The sequence below is a fragment of the Rattus norvegicus genome, chromosome 16 (genome assembly GCF_021556685.1).
Source record: "Rattus norvegicus strain SHRSP/BbbUtx chromosome 16, alternate assembly SHRSP_T2T, whole genome shotgun sequence".
Classification (NCBI taxonomy): Eukaryota; Metazoa; Chordata; class Mammalia; order Rodentia; family Muridae; genus Rattus; species Rattus norvegicus.
Genome location: NC_141549.1, coordinates 66,797,808 through 66,811,216, shown reverse-complemented (window position 1 = coordinate 66,811,216; position 13,409 = coordinate 66,797,808). Strand labels below are relative to the sequence as shown.

General features: G+C 43.6%; 1 protein-coding gene and 1 long non-coding RNA gene across 1 annotated transcript; both read right to left on the bottom strand.

Moving 5' to 3' along the window:
- Erich1 (glutamate-rich 1) overlaps nt 1–13,409 on the bottom strand; it is a gene marked incomplete at its 5' end in the record, with an annotated part of 52,793,804 nt that overhangs the window by 16,853,147 nt on the left and 35,927,248 nt on the right.
- LOC134482400 (uncharacterized) lies at nt 6,187–8,496 on the bottom strand. The gene is made up of 2 exons (XR_015640404.1): nt 8,160–8,496; nt 6,187–6,318 (listed from the first exon to the last, which is right to left on the bottom strand). It is a non-coding gene; the product is annotated as an uncharacterized LOC134482400 (long non-coding RNA).

The following is a 13,409-nucleotide window of genomic DNA, read 5'->3' as shown; positions in this document are numbered from 1 at the left end:
CTCATCTAACCTGCCCCTAGCCAGAACATCAGTCTCTCCATCTCTCTAGTGTCTGATGCAAAAAGACACTCTTATCTACCCTCACAGGGTGAAACAAGACCTTTAATTCTCTATTTTACAAATGTTCAGTATTTCCCACATCTTTAAGGGAAATAAAAGATAGCATCTTCCCTATACCCATTTCCCCTTCCTTCTTTCTGCATTCATCACTTGATGGACATATGGGTGCTTCCGTTTCCTGGCTATCATGAGTAGAGCAACAGTGATTGTGGATGAGCAAGTGTCTCTGTAGTAGTGTAGACAGCCCTTTAGGACTGATAGTAGTTATATCTGAATCACGGTAGATCCATGTCTAGCTTTCTGAGGAAACTCCACACCGATTTCTACAATGCTTGTACTAGTGTGCACTCCCACCAGCCTTGAATAAGCCAAAGAAGAAAGAAAACCAACTGAGAATTACCCATTGAAAGAGAAGTCAACAAGCCTAGCTATATATATCAACCATACTTCAAGGAAAAGGGCAAACTGTAGTAAAAAATAGACAAAACATTAAGTTAAATAAAGAAAATTAGATGAACATCACCTTTATCAGGAAGGGTGTTTCATAGAGGAGAACTAAGTGATTAATATACTCAAGAAAATGGGGGCTGGAGAGATGGCTCAGCAGTTAAGAGCACCCGACTGCTCTTCCAGAGGTCATGAGTTCAATTCCCAGCAACCACATGGTGGCTCACAACCATCTGTAAAGAGATCCGATGCCCTCTTCTGGTGTATCTGAAGACAGCTACAGTGTACTTATATATAATAAATAAATAAATCTTTAAAAAAAAAAAAAAGAAAATGTGAGTGAAGCATTATACATCTATTTTCTACTGACTTTCAAGTAAAAAGGAGAAAAGGCTGTGCATGAAGCTCAGAGGGAACTTGCCTGGCATGCACAAAACCTTGAGCTGGGGGGTTAGGGATTTAGCTCAGTGGTAGAGCGCTTGCCTAGCAAGCGCAAGGCCCTGGGTTCAGTCCCCAGCTCTGAAAAAAAGAAAAAAAAAAAAAACCCTTGAGCTGGATTCCCAGCACTCAGTAAAGTGTGTCAGTGATGACATAGGTTCACATGGGCACTGGAAAGGTAAATGGAGGCAGGAAGATTAGAAGTTCAAGGTCATTTGGGCCACATAGAAAGTTTGAATTAAGTCTGAAATCATGAGATCCTTCCTCAAAAATAATCTTTTAGTATAAAGGAGCAATGGCAAACTATTATTTTAAATTCTTTTTTATTAATTTTTATTTATGTAAGCACACTGTAGCTGTCTTCAGACACACCAGAAGAGGGCACCAGACCCCATTACAGATGGTCGTGAGCCACCTTGTGGTTGCTGGGAATTGAACTCAGGACCTCGGGAAGAGCAGCCAGTGCTCTTAACCGCTGAGCCATCTCTCCAGCCTGGCAAACTATTATTAGAACACAGAAATTTGTCTGAGGTTATATTAGCTACTTTTCAGTTGCTGGGACAAAACATGACTAAACCAACTTATAAAATAAAGCATTTTATTGGGCTTACAGTTTCAGAGCATTAGAGTCCAAGCAGCAACGGCATGTGAGCTGAGAGCTCACATCTTGTTCTGCAAGCAAGAAAGCAGGGAGAATGCTGGGAATTGTATGGGCTTTTGAAACCTCAAAGCCCATCCCCAGTGATACGCCTCCTCCAACAAGGCCACACCCCCTAATCCTTCCTAAACAGTTTCACTAACTGGAAACCAGGCATTCAAATATAGGAGCCAATGGGGGTCATACTCACTGAAACCACAACAAGGGATTGTTTTTGTTTTGATTTGTTTTGTTTTGTTGCATGGTGCTTGTATGGGCACCTACTGCAGTATCTGTGAGATGACAATTTTCAAATCTCCAGAGAAATGAGAGCCATAGAATATGTTAGTCTTGCTGCTGTTTGTAGCTTGGATCTTAAATGCTCTGTCACCAAAGACCACATATTAAAGGCTTGGCTGCCAGGTTAAACTACTGGGAGGTGGGGAAAACAAACACATAGAGTCTTATGAGACTAAATAGGTTACTAGGAGCAAGTTCTTGATCGAGGATTGTCAGAACACAGCCCAAGAATGGGGTGCTGTGAGAATTCTGAGAGCTTGTGAGAAAACTCCAAGACGAGAGTCTTGTGACCTCGGTTTCTTCAAAACACAGAATTGTCCTTGGGATGTGTTTCTGTGCTCCTCCCAGGTATATCGGATAGGAGTTTACTTCAGCCATTAGTCATCCACCTCCTCAGAAAAGCATCTTTTTGCCATGTGTTGCTTGCACATGTGCGGCTTGCCCATGTGTGGCTTGCCCATGTGATTGAACACTTTCTCAGGCAACTCTTCTTCCCCCTCAGAGGATAAACTGTCCCGTGTTCTGAATGAAGTTGGCGACTGCATGCAACTTTAGTCTGTCTCTTTATTGGACCACATTCTCCTAGGTTCACACCACCACTAGAGCAGTAAACGGAGATATTTGGACGGTGGCCTCTTCTTCTGTCTTTGCACGCTGGCCACCATGAGGTGAACAGCTTTTCTCCATCACAGGCCTCAACCCAAACATAAAAATAAGAAACCCATCCACGTTCCGCTTTCCACCTTGCAAGGGACATTTGGTGAGGTGATGAATAAGAGCTGGATGATTGCCAATCATGATGTACCCGTTCTAACTGCTTAAATCTGTGCCAAGAAGTAAAACTTTTTGCAGGAGCACACACCTCGAGTTTGTGTCGGTCTGTCATGTCAAGTCCGTTCTCTACCTGAAATCCAAGCCTTGGTCCCTCTGCTAATGCACTCCCCTGGGTGGTCTGTGGCACCCAACTCCATAACAAGCCCTTGTCATTTTATTTACTTCCTCGTGTCAACTGTCACCTGCATGTAAATTATACCACCGGCTACATTAGAGAGCCCCAGGACAATGAGACAGAGCCTCGAAATCCAGGACTGTGACACTCAAGTTGGGAAGGTGGTACAAATTGCAATGTATTATGTAATGCATTAAGTGTCGTAGGAGGTAGAATACACAGGGAAAATTTTAACTGAAGAGTCTAAGAAGCTGTTTTCTTTTTAAGATTTGTTTATTATATGTAAGTACGCTGTAGCTGTCTTCAAGCACACCAGAAGAGAGCATTGAATCCCATTACGGATGGTTGTGAGCCACCATGTGGTTTCTGGGAATTGAAATTGGACCTCTGGAAGAGCAGTCAGTGCTCTTAACTGCTGAGCCAGCTCTCCAGCCCCTAAGAAGATATTTCTAAAGCAGGTAGCCTTTGAGCTCCAGTCCCCTTCCCCAGCATCTGTAATGACAGCAAATACTATGTGTTGGCACTCGTCATAAAAGGCCTTTGAGAACTGATGATAGTTTAAGCTGTAGCCTTCTCCCTCGCTGTAGTGCTTTGGCCGAGGAGAGACAATGGATTCCTCATTCATCTCTGTGGAAGAGGATCAGAGGCTCCGGGATCTGCCGTCTCTGTCACCTTAGTTCTCCTCTGTATTCTCTTAAGAAGCTGTAGTGGATATAGCTTTTGAGCCCTTTTCTGTCTCTCTTTATATGCACAGTAAAACTATCATATAGCACTCTATGCTTATGGGCCTCCTCCACTAATTTTTAAGCTTAAGAGCTGTTTACTGTTCATCAGTGTAAGCCTCTCCCCTAAAAACATCCTCCACATATAACAACTTTACAGGACATACCTGCTCAATGAATGATGTCTTGTGGTTGACTTCGTGCGATCTTGAGATAGGGTATTTCTGTCTAACAGCCCTGGTTGTCTTGGAACTCACTCTGTAGACCAGGCTAGCCTCAGACTCAAAGAAATCCATCTGCTTCTGCATCTTGAGTGCTAGGATTAAAGGTGTATACCACCACGTCCAGCTCAGAAGTTAGTTCTAATTTGGACAATTTCTAAAAGCGGGCCTTTGGTTTGGTTTTTAACTATGATTGTATGTGATCCCATCTGAAGTAGTTGTAAATAAGGCCTTAGGCTGGATGGCTATGCATCAAAGATCAATGTCCACTGTTCTATGTGCTTTGTGTTTCTGTAAATAAGCATTCATTTGCTATTCGTCTGCAGTGAAGCAAAGAGCAGAACTAGTCACCACGTTCCTTTGTATGATTAGTATTGGAATATGGGCACCTTTATTCTGATGGCAAATAAATAAAGGGGGATTACACGCATGGGCCGGAAGCAGCTCTCTGACATTGAGGAACACCAAACATCACACTATATACCTATATGCTCTCTCTCTCTCTCTCTCTCTCTCTCTCTCTCTCTCTCTCTCTCTCTCACACACACACACACACACACACACACACACACACACACACACACAGACTCCTTATCACCCTGATTCAACAGACGCAGTACAAAGGACTCCTGTTTGAACTCTGCTCTCATCATATCGCTGCAGCCCACCCCTACCCTCCAGACCATCCTGTACCCACAGGTCCAACTATTCAGTTATTCGAGAACATGTCTTGGAATAAATACCAACTTGCACCCCTGTAGTAATTTTTCTGCTTGATGAGGATAGTTGGCACTGAGGAAGAGGGCATGTCCCTTCAGGTTCCACTTACCATTTAAAACTCATCTCCTTAGTTTTGGCTTGTGCCAGCTATCCCCTTCAGAACACTGCCAAGGACTACTAGTGTCAACTAACCATACTTGTGAAAGGTAAAAGTTTTAAAGTTGCTCCCCTAGACACAAAGTTTAGAGCAGAAGGAAGAAAAAAAAACTGGTTAGACCCTGGGATTGTATGTTCCAGGAAGCTTCTCCTAGGACCATAGAATGGGTAATTACATCGGCTGGTTCGGCAACTCTCTCCCAGGAACTAGCTGACCATAAAGTTAGATTAAAATCTTAGAGAACAATCTTGAGAAGCAGGAAGCTTCTCCCAGGAACTGGAGAACCATAAAGTTAAACAATCTTGAGAAACAGGAAGCTCCTCCTTGTGATTTTTCACTGGTATTCTCGACATTTTCCAATGACGCCCTCCCTACCCCCTTGGGTTGTGGTTTCTTCCTTTAAATTCCCCTTCTCTTAGCTACTGATTGTCAAACTCCTGTGCCCCTGCGTGGGCTACGAGTCTCGACCCCAGTGCACTGGTTCCTATCAATAAACCTCGTGTAAATTACAACAAGGATGGTCTTATGTGAGTTTTTGGGGGGTCGCATCATCCCGAGACTTGAGTGAGGGTCTCCCCGCTCCGGGGGGGTCTTTCACTTGCAGAGAATCAAGACCTGAAAGTCTACCTCTGCCTGGAAGGTTGTCTTAGTCAGTGACTGATATGCCTGTGGTGTGTGTGTGTGTGTGTGTGTGTGTGTGTGTGTGTGTGTGACAAATCCATGTTCCTTGTGATGTGTGGGTCTAACTTCAAGGTGACTTGCACTCCCAAGTTCCTGACAAGTACATGTTGAAGCTGACACTTTGCCCCGAAGTCATGCAATGACTTCCTTTTTCCTTACTTCGGTCTGCTTTTGAGGAAACTGAACTGAAGGGAGCAGTGGGCTCTGAAAGGGACCCTAGGAGACTGACTCTAAACACAGCGTGGTAATCTCGTAAGTCTCAGGCATTGGATATATGGCCCCAGTTGGAGGCTGTTTAGGGAGGATCGGGAGGTATGGCCTTGTTGGAAGAAGCATGTCACCGGGGTGGGCTTTCAGCTTTCAAAAGACTGACACCATTTTAAGTTAGCCCTCTCTGATTCATGTTTGTAGTTAGAGATGTGCGCTCTCTCAGCTTCTGTGCCAGCCACCTGCATCTCTGGACTCAAGCCCTCACAAACCATAATCCCCAAAAAATTCTTCTCTTATAAACTGCCTTGGTCCTGGTGTTTTAATCACAGCAACAGCAAAGTAACTAAGACATATAGGGTTCTAGCATGGGACACTGCTATGTGCCACTAGGACTCCATCACTGATAGGATAAGTGGAGGACAGATCACCCCTGTCCTACCGTAGACTTGAGATGTTTGCTTTGGTAAATTGAGATGGGACACAGAAGGAGGAGAGGGACTGACTTGTGTGCATTCATTGTCTTTTGAAAATGAGGGAGATGATAATCGTGTGGATGGTGAAGCTGGATGGCTGTTTCTACGCATCACTGATGCACTGAAGAGAAAAATAACAAGTCAGGTGTAAAAGCTAGAGAGCCTTCTGGGTACCACTTCAAACCATCTTTGTTTCCAGAAAGCAGACAGTAGAGTGCATAAAACCAGGCAATTCCTACTGGTAAGAGCTTCAGGGAAGTTCAGGACTCAGCTTCATTGCATCTTCTAGGCCGGAGGCAGGATCTTGTTGGAGAAGAAGATAGGACAAAAAGATCTCATAGGTGCCCTTGAGGAGCACAAGCCCTCCATGTCTGCAAAGGAACCAGTCTTTTGCTACAGAAAAAGTCTATCCCTTGCTTATAGATGACATAGGCGCTTTAAGTAGAGCAGATGTCATGTGTTTGCCAAGACAGTACTTGGTCATTTCTGCTCCAGTCACCTGTTCCCTTCTTGTCACTGGACCAGTCATAAGAGGCAAATCTCACTGTGACCTGACTAAGAGGTGTTGACCCTGCAAGGAAGGAGAGTACCCACTGGGGGGGTTTCAAGGACTGGGAGGTCAGCCCAGGGAGTGCAGTGGGGGTCAGTATGCTACACTGGATGATGTGGCTGATAGTAAGATGAAAGAACTACCTGTGACTTAAGATCCATGCCCTGGCAATGGATCCACTCTAATGTGCTATTGAAATGGCCTTTGGAACCTCGGTGGGGGAGGGGCGGCCCACATTAAAATGGATGGGGATGCCAGAGGCGCTTTGGCACACGTGGAGAGTGACAGTAACGCCTCAGAGGCAAAGCTGGGTCAGGAGGAATTTACCTGCCAGTTTTCTGTGTTTCCTGCACAGATCCAGAATGCACTCCTTTCACTTACAAATAAGTGTGATAAGTATATACTATACTGTTCTATATACATATACAGTGCTATACTATATCATTCTATATTCATGTAGTGTGCTATACTGTTCTATATACATATACAGTACTATAATGTTCTATATTCATATACTATGCTATACTGTTCTATATACATATACAGTGTTACATTATATTGTTCTATATACATATACAGTACTATACTATACTGTTCTATATGCATATACAGTACTATACTATAATATTCTATATTCATATACTATGCTATAATGTTCTATATACATATACAGTACTATACTATATTGTTCTATATTCATATTCTATACTATAATATTCTATATTCATATACAGTGTTACATTATATTATTCTAGATACATATACAGTACTATATTATTCTATATTCATATACTATAATGTTCTATATTCATATACAGTGTTACATTATATTGTTCTATATACATATAGAGTACTATACTATATTGTTCTATATTCATATACTATACTATACTATACTATACTATACTATACTATACTATACTATACAGTTCTATCCTAGGAAGAAGTTCAAGAATCCTTTGATTCTTTTTTTTTTTTTTTTCGGAGCTGGGGACCGAACCCAGGGCCTTGCGCTTCCTAGGCAAGCGCTCTACCACTGAGCTAAATCCCCAACCCCCCAAGAATCCTTTGAAATGACAGTGGGGTCATTACTGCCCAGACGCCATGATGGAACTGTTCATGACAATGGAGATAATGGTATTATGAAATGGCCAAGGCCAGATGGTGCCTCCTAACGGCCAGAGACATGGTGGACTTAATTACTATAATGGCCCATGGAGGACCAGCTCAATGAAAGGAGACACAGATAGGGTCAGCTAGACTACAGTCCCATGAGTAGCCATCCTGTAAAATAGTGGTGGTGGGAGAAATTCTCCCAAGGGGCCGAAGTTCAGTAACAGATCAGACCATCTATTTGATGTTGAGAGGGGTCGTCTTGGGTAAGGCCATCATGACCTATTGGTTGAGACACAGCAAGTTGGCGTGTCTGTCTATACTGGCCTGAAAAACATAGGCTAACACTTGATACTGTTAAAATTGCCACTACACAGTGATAACAAAAACCAAACTGACTTGTGGGTAGTTTTTACAACTGTCCATAAATTGTATAGAGATGGTACGAGTCCTGTGGCCTGTGGCCACAGCAAATGCTCACCAGAGTGGATCCATTGCTGAAGAGGCAAACAATGAAGGCTATGCCCAGCCAGCTTCTGCCTGGCTAAGGATGGCCAAGGCAGAGGCTGCTGCAGATTGGATAAACTCTTAGGATTTCTTTATGGGAAACTGGCTCCAAGGTATGGCACTGTTAAAAGGTAGCAAACCATTAAAAAAAAGTGTGTCCTAATGAGAATTCATTACAATGGTGGAAAAACATTGCCTTTGGAAGGAATTAAAGCACTTCTCATGGGGCTTCTGGTTAGTTCTTATGAGAGGACTGTCACAAAACAGCAAGACAGGCTCTATCTTGGTCTCCCTTTAGCATTCTGTCTTTGCATGCTGCCACCAGGATTCCATTTCCTATGTGACGTAATCAAAGGGACGTTCTCCAGATCTACCACATGGTATTCCGACTTTCACATTGTAAGCCCAATAAACTCGCTTTCCTCATGATGATTCAGCCTCCAATATTTTGTTATAGCAATGGAAAATGGATTGATAGTAAGTTACATAGAACTCACTACATAATCTCCTACTTATGAACAGTGACTTAACTATTGTTGCTAGACGTCTTATCAGGGAGAGCAGACTGAGCTCTTAGTTTAGTACTTCCCTTCAAGGAGACCCATCACCATAATGATGGCAAGTTGATCATATCAGATAGATCTCTCCCCAATTAGAAAGAGTAAGAATAGATTTTTTTTTATGAAGATACACATGTTCTACAGGAATATATTGCTTGTTCACATACCTTGGGATCCTGCACTGTAAAAAGGACTCCCCAAACAGCAAAAGAGTCACTATTTACCCATGTCCATAGGCTCTATCATGCACAGGCTGTATCATTCAGGCAGTTAGTCTGAAGGGACACTGGAATGCCCTCACAGGTACTGTTGTGGGGTAATCAGCAGAGAAGCTTACTCAGACATGGGTTCAAGTCAATAGAAAGTCTTTATCATCAGGCTGGACCCCAGTGGGGGGTCAGGATCCCAGTGCAGCACTGAGCCTTTCGCAGGCTGATTATAAACACAGACACCATGCTCTGGGTTGACATAATCCAGTTAACAAGAACAGTTAGCCAGAAGTAGAACTGCAGAAGCTAAAAAGCAAGGTCCACACATCTGGAGACTTTCACAGAACTATGATGGATTAGCCTGTTTTAGTTTTGGCCGGTGGCGCTGTCTATGGTGCTGACTTTTATGGCCTCAATGGGACTTCCACTGTGGAGGTTGTTGTGCTAAAGTCTAGGAGCCTACTAAGTCTGGGGCCCTGTTACAATATAGCTCTTGAAGAGGGAGTGATTATTTTTTACTCGTATATGTGGACCAAAGAAAAGTCTACTCTATGTTACAATGGTCTACTAGAAATTATTGCCTAAAATCTACTGGGCTATGCAGAAGCAAAATGAATTAGTTTTACTTCAGTGTGCTGATTTCTGCAAACTTGCTAAAACTCCTTCCTCTAATCTTAGGAAGACAAGCCCCATCAAGAAATTGCCTTAAGGAACGTTTACCACAAGCCCCTGGTTAAAGGTCATGTTGTAGATCCTGTCTGCTAAGAAAGAACCGATTTTTGTTGTCTACAAAACATCTAAAATATCTCACTGTGACCATCATTCCTTTTGGTGGGCATGGGATTCAGAGACCACCCTCAGGTAGCCACACCGTTGCCTGACCTATAAAAGCTCTAAGAAATTCTTTGGGGTGGCCAGATCTAGTAGCATGGTTCCTGCCTCTGAGTTCTCCTCTCTCTCTGAGTGCACAACTGAGTCTTTGCTGGTTGAAAGTTCAATATTATGAGCTTATAGATGTGTGGTTAAGGATAGCTTATAGATGTGTGGTTATGTGTACCTGTATCCCTTATATTTGCATTGTGTTGCGGTAAGAAGAACTTTAAGAAGGGGACCTTTGCTCTGATCCACCATATCAAGGGGATGTCAGCCCAATGAGGTAGTTCTGTCCACAACAGCAGTCAGGACAATGGCTGTTCATGGTGACAGAAGCACATGGTGGAAGTGTTCACATGCCCATGGCTCAGCAAGCTGAGATTGAAGGTTAGAATCCAGAGCAGGTATAACTTTCAAAGACCCCTAATAATTAGCCTAGGCTAGCCTCACCTCCTAATGACCTAATTAACCTAGGCTAGCCTCACCTCCTAAAAGCTACACAGCCTTCAAAACAGTACCATAAGATAAGGAGCAAAACATTTAAAACAGTCCTTGTAGGGGACATTTTCTATCCAAACTATAATAGTATCCACCATGGATAGAACTCAGAGACCTAGAAACAAAAGGATAAATCAGACTAGTATTGCTGACACTTTTAATAGGGGAAGCTTTACCCTTTGTATTTGTGGTGGTTGAAATGGGAATGGTGCCCATAAGCTCATATATTTGAATGTTTTGTTCAAAATTGTTGGAACCATTTAGGAAGGATTAGAAGGTGTGGCCTTGAAGGTGTGTCACCAGGGGTAAGTTTTAAGTTTTCAAAATTTCGTGCCAGCCTCCTCTTCTCTCTCTCCTTTCCTTCCTCCCTCCCCTCCTGTCTGTCTGTCTGTCTATGTATCTACCTATCTATCTGTTATCTGTCTCTATAAGTCTCTCTCTGCCTATGGATCAGATATAAGCTCTCAGCTACTTCTGCGGTACCATCCCCGCCTGCCTGTCACCATGCTTTCTGCTGTGATGGATGGTGAAGGTCTCACCCTCTGAGACTATAAGCAAGCTCCCAATTAAATGCTTTCCTTTATAAGTTGCCTTTGTCACGGTGACTCTTCATAGCAAAAGAGGGGGGGGGGTTGGTAGCCGGAATGGAGTGTTGCTGTGACATCCTGATCCTTTTGCTTGTTAGTGGAATATAAACTTTGGTACTTTGGGTTAGGAAGGCAGTTGAACACTATAACTGGGGTTTAATGGGTCATCCAAGTGGGAGAACAGAAGACAGTAGTACGAAGAGCAATGTGGGCAATGCAAGCCCAGCTCAAGGGGTTTCAGAAGGAACCTATATTAGTAACCAGCCTAAAGATCACTCATGATATTTTGGGGGAATAAAAAGGGCTGATTTTGCCCTTGTCCTAAGAATTTTCTGGAGGCTACATAAAAGAGTCTTGGAACTAATTCCACTAGCAGAAACCATTTCAAGACAAGCTAGTATTGATGTGTCACACGGCTGTTAGTGATCACTCTGATAAAAATCCACGTTGAAAAGGAGCAAGCAGAGTGGAAATGAAATACAAGAAGTACAGTCTGGGGGTTGGGGATTTAGCTCAGTGGTAGAGCGCTTGCCTAGGAAGCACAAGGCCCTGGGTTCGGTCCGCAGCTCCGAAAAAAAGAACCAAAAAAAAAAAAAAAAAAAAAAAAAGAAGTACAGTCTGAAGAGAAAAAAGATACCAATGTTGGAAACAAGTCCTATGCCTCCTTCCACACCCAGCCAGAGCTTGGAATTTGGCCCCTCCTTGAATCACATTTGCATAATCTTTGACTTGCTGATGCTTTTTCACCTCAAGGGCTGCAGGATGAGCTGAATGGATCTCAATTGAGGATGCCACCCCTTTTATTCTATTTAGCCTCACACTTTAAAGAAAAAGAACCTCTCAGTTCCTCCCCACATCCCGGGACCCTCCAGACCCACTCCCTTTTTGTCTCTCATTGGAAAAGAACAGGCTTCTAGGAGACACAACAGAATAAAATATAATAAGGTGAAGTAAAAACTCTCATACTGAGGTTGAACATGGCAACCCAACAGGAGGAGAAGCATCCCAAGAGCAGGCACAGGAGTCAGAGACCGACTTGTTCTCACAGTCAAGGGTCTCATAAAAATACTAAGCTAATAGGTATAGCATATACGCACAGGACCTGGTGCAGACCCACGGAAGCCCTGTGCTGCTGCTTCAGTCTCGGTGAGCTCCTTTGCACCTTGAGTTGATGCAGAGGGCCTTGTGTTCCTGGTGTCCTCCATCCCCTCTGGCTCTAATAGTCTTTCTGCCTCTTCTTCTGCAAAACTCCCTGACTTCCGAGTGACAGAAGGGATTTGACAGAGACCTCCCACTTAGACTCGCTCTCCACATGATGTCTAGCTGTGGGTCTCTGCATCTCTTTCCATCTGCTGCTGAGGGAAGCTTCTCTTATCCAGTGATAAGGCACGGATCTACGAGTACAGCAGAAAATCATTAGGAACCATTGTACTGATTTACCCCAGATGCCTGGGCTGTCTAAGTCTCTGGTTCTTGCTTCCTCTGGTTTGAGTTCCTTCGTGTGGAGTGGTTGTATAACGCCTCCCTTATTCATGTGTCCCTCCTCATCTTCTGTTTTTAATGCCTGCCACTTTCTTCATGTGCCTACTATCTAGGAGCTCCGCCCATTCCGGCACAGTCCCAGGTGCTTCATAGCTCGTACCCACTGAGGGGTCTCACCAACCGGGGAGAAGACACGGAAGTCAAGCTGCCTTACCTCAAACTCGTAACGATTTCTGTGGCATAATTTCTACTCCAGAGATTCCAACGAGAGCACATTGAGGTTTGAAACGTGTCTATGATTTCTAGGCAGGATTCTAAGAAGGCAGCTCCCACCACCACCACCACCTTTGGGTACATACAGGAGCGGTGGATATGATTAAAAAAGGAAGTACTCTGAAAATTGTATTGAATCACCTGGGAAAAGTGAGACGATTCAACTATGGTTTCTAGTCAGGTGACTTTGATTCTTAAAAAAAAAAAAGAGAGATTGGCTGGGGGAGGAGGGCAAGTCTGACCTATTAGGTACAACTTTAAAAGAGAACTCATATCTTTTCTAATACCAAAAAGACATGGGCTGGACTTGGGCTAGACTTAGCCCCCGGTTCATATGTAGCAGATGTGCAGCTTGGTCTTCATGTGGGGTTTCCCTACAACTCAAGCAGGAGCTGTCCCCAACGTTATTACCTATCTGTGCAATAGGCTCCCCTAACCGGGCTGCCTTGTCTGCCCTCAGTGGGAGAGGAAACGCCTACCCATGCAGAGACTTGATGTGCCAGGGTGGGCCTCCTCTCAGAGGAGAAGGGGAAGAGGGCTTGGGGGAGAGACTATTTGAGGGGAGCAGCAACCGGATGTAAAGTGAATACATAAATTAATTAATAATAAACATTTTTAGGGTTAGGGATTTAGCTCAGTGGTAGAGCACTTACCCAGCAAGTGCAAGGCCGTGGGTTCGGTCCTCAGCTCTGAAAAAAAAGACAAACATTTTTAAAAAGACCCTGCACTGTCTACTTTGAAG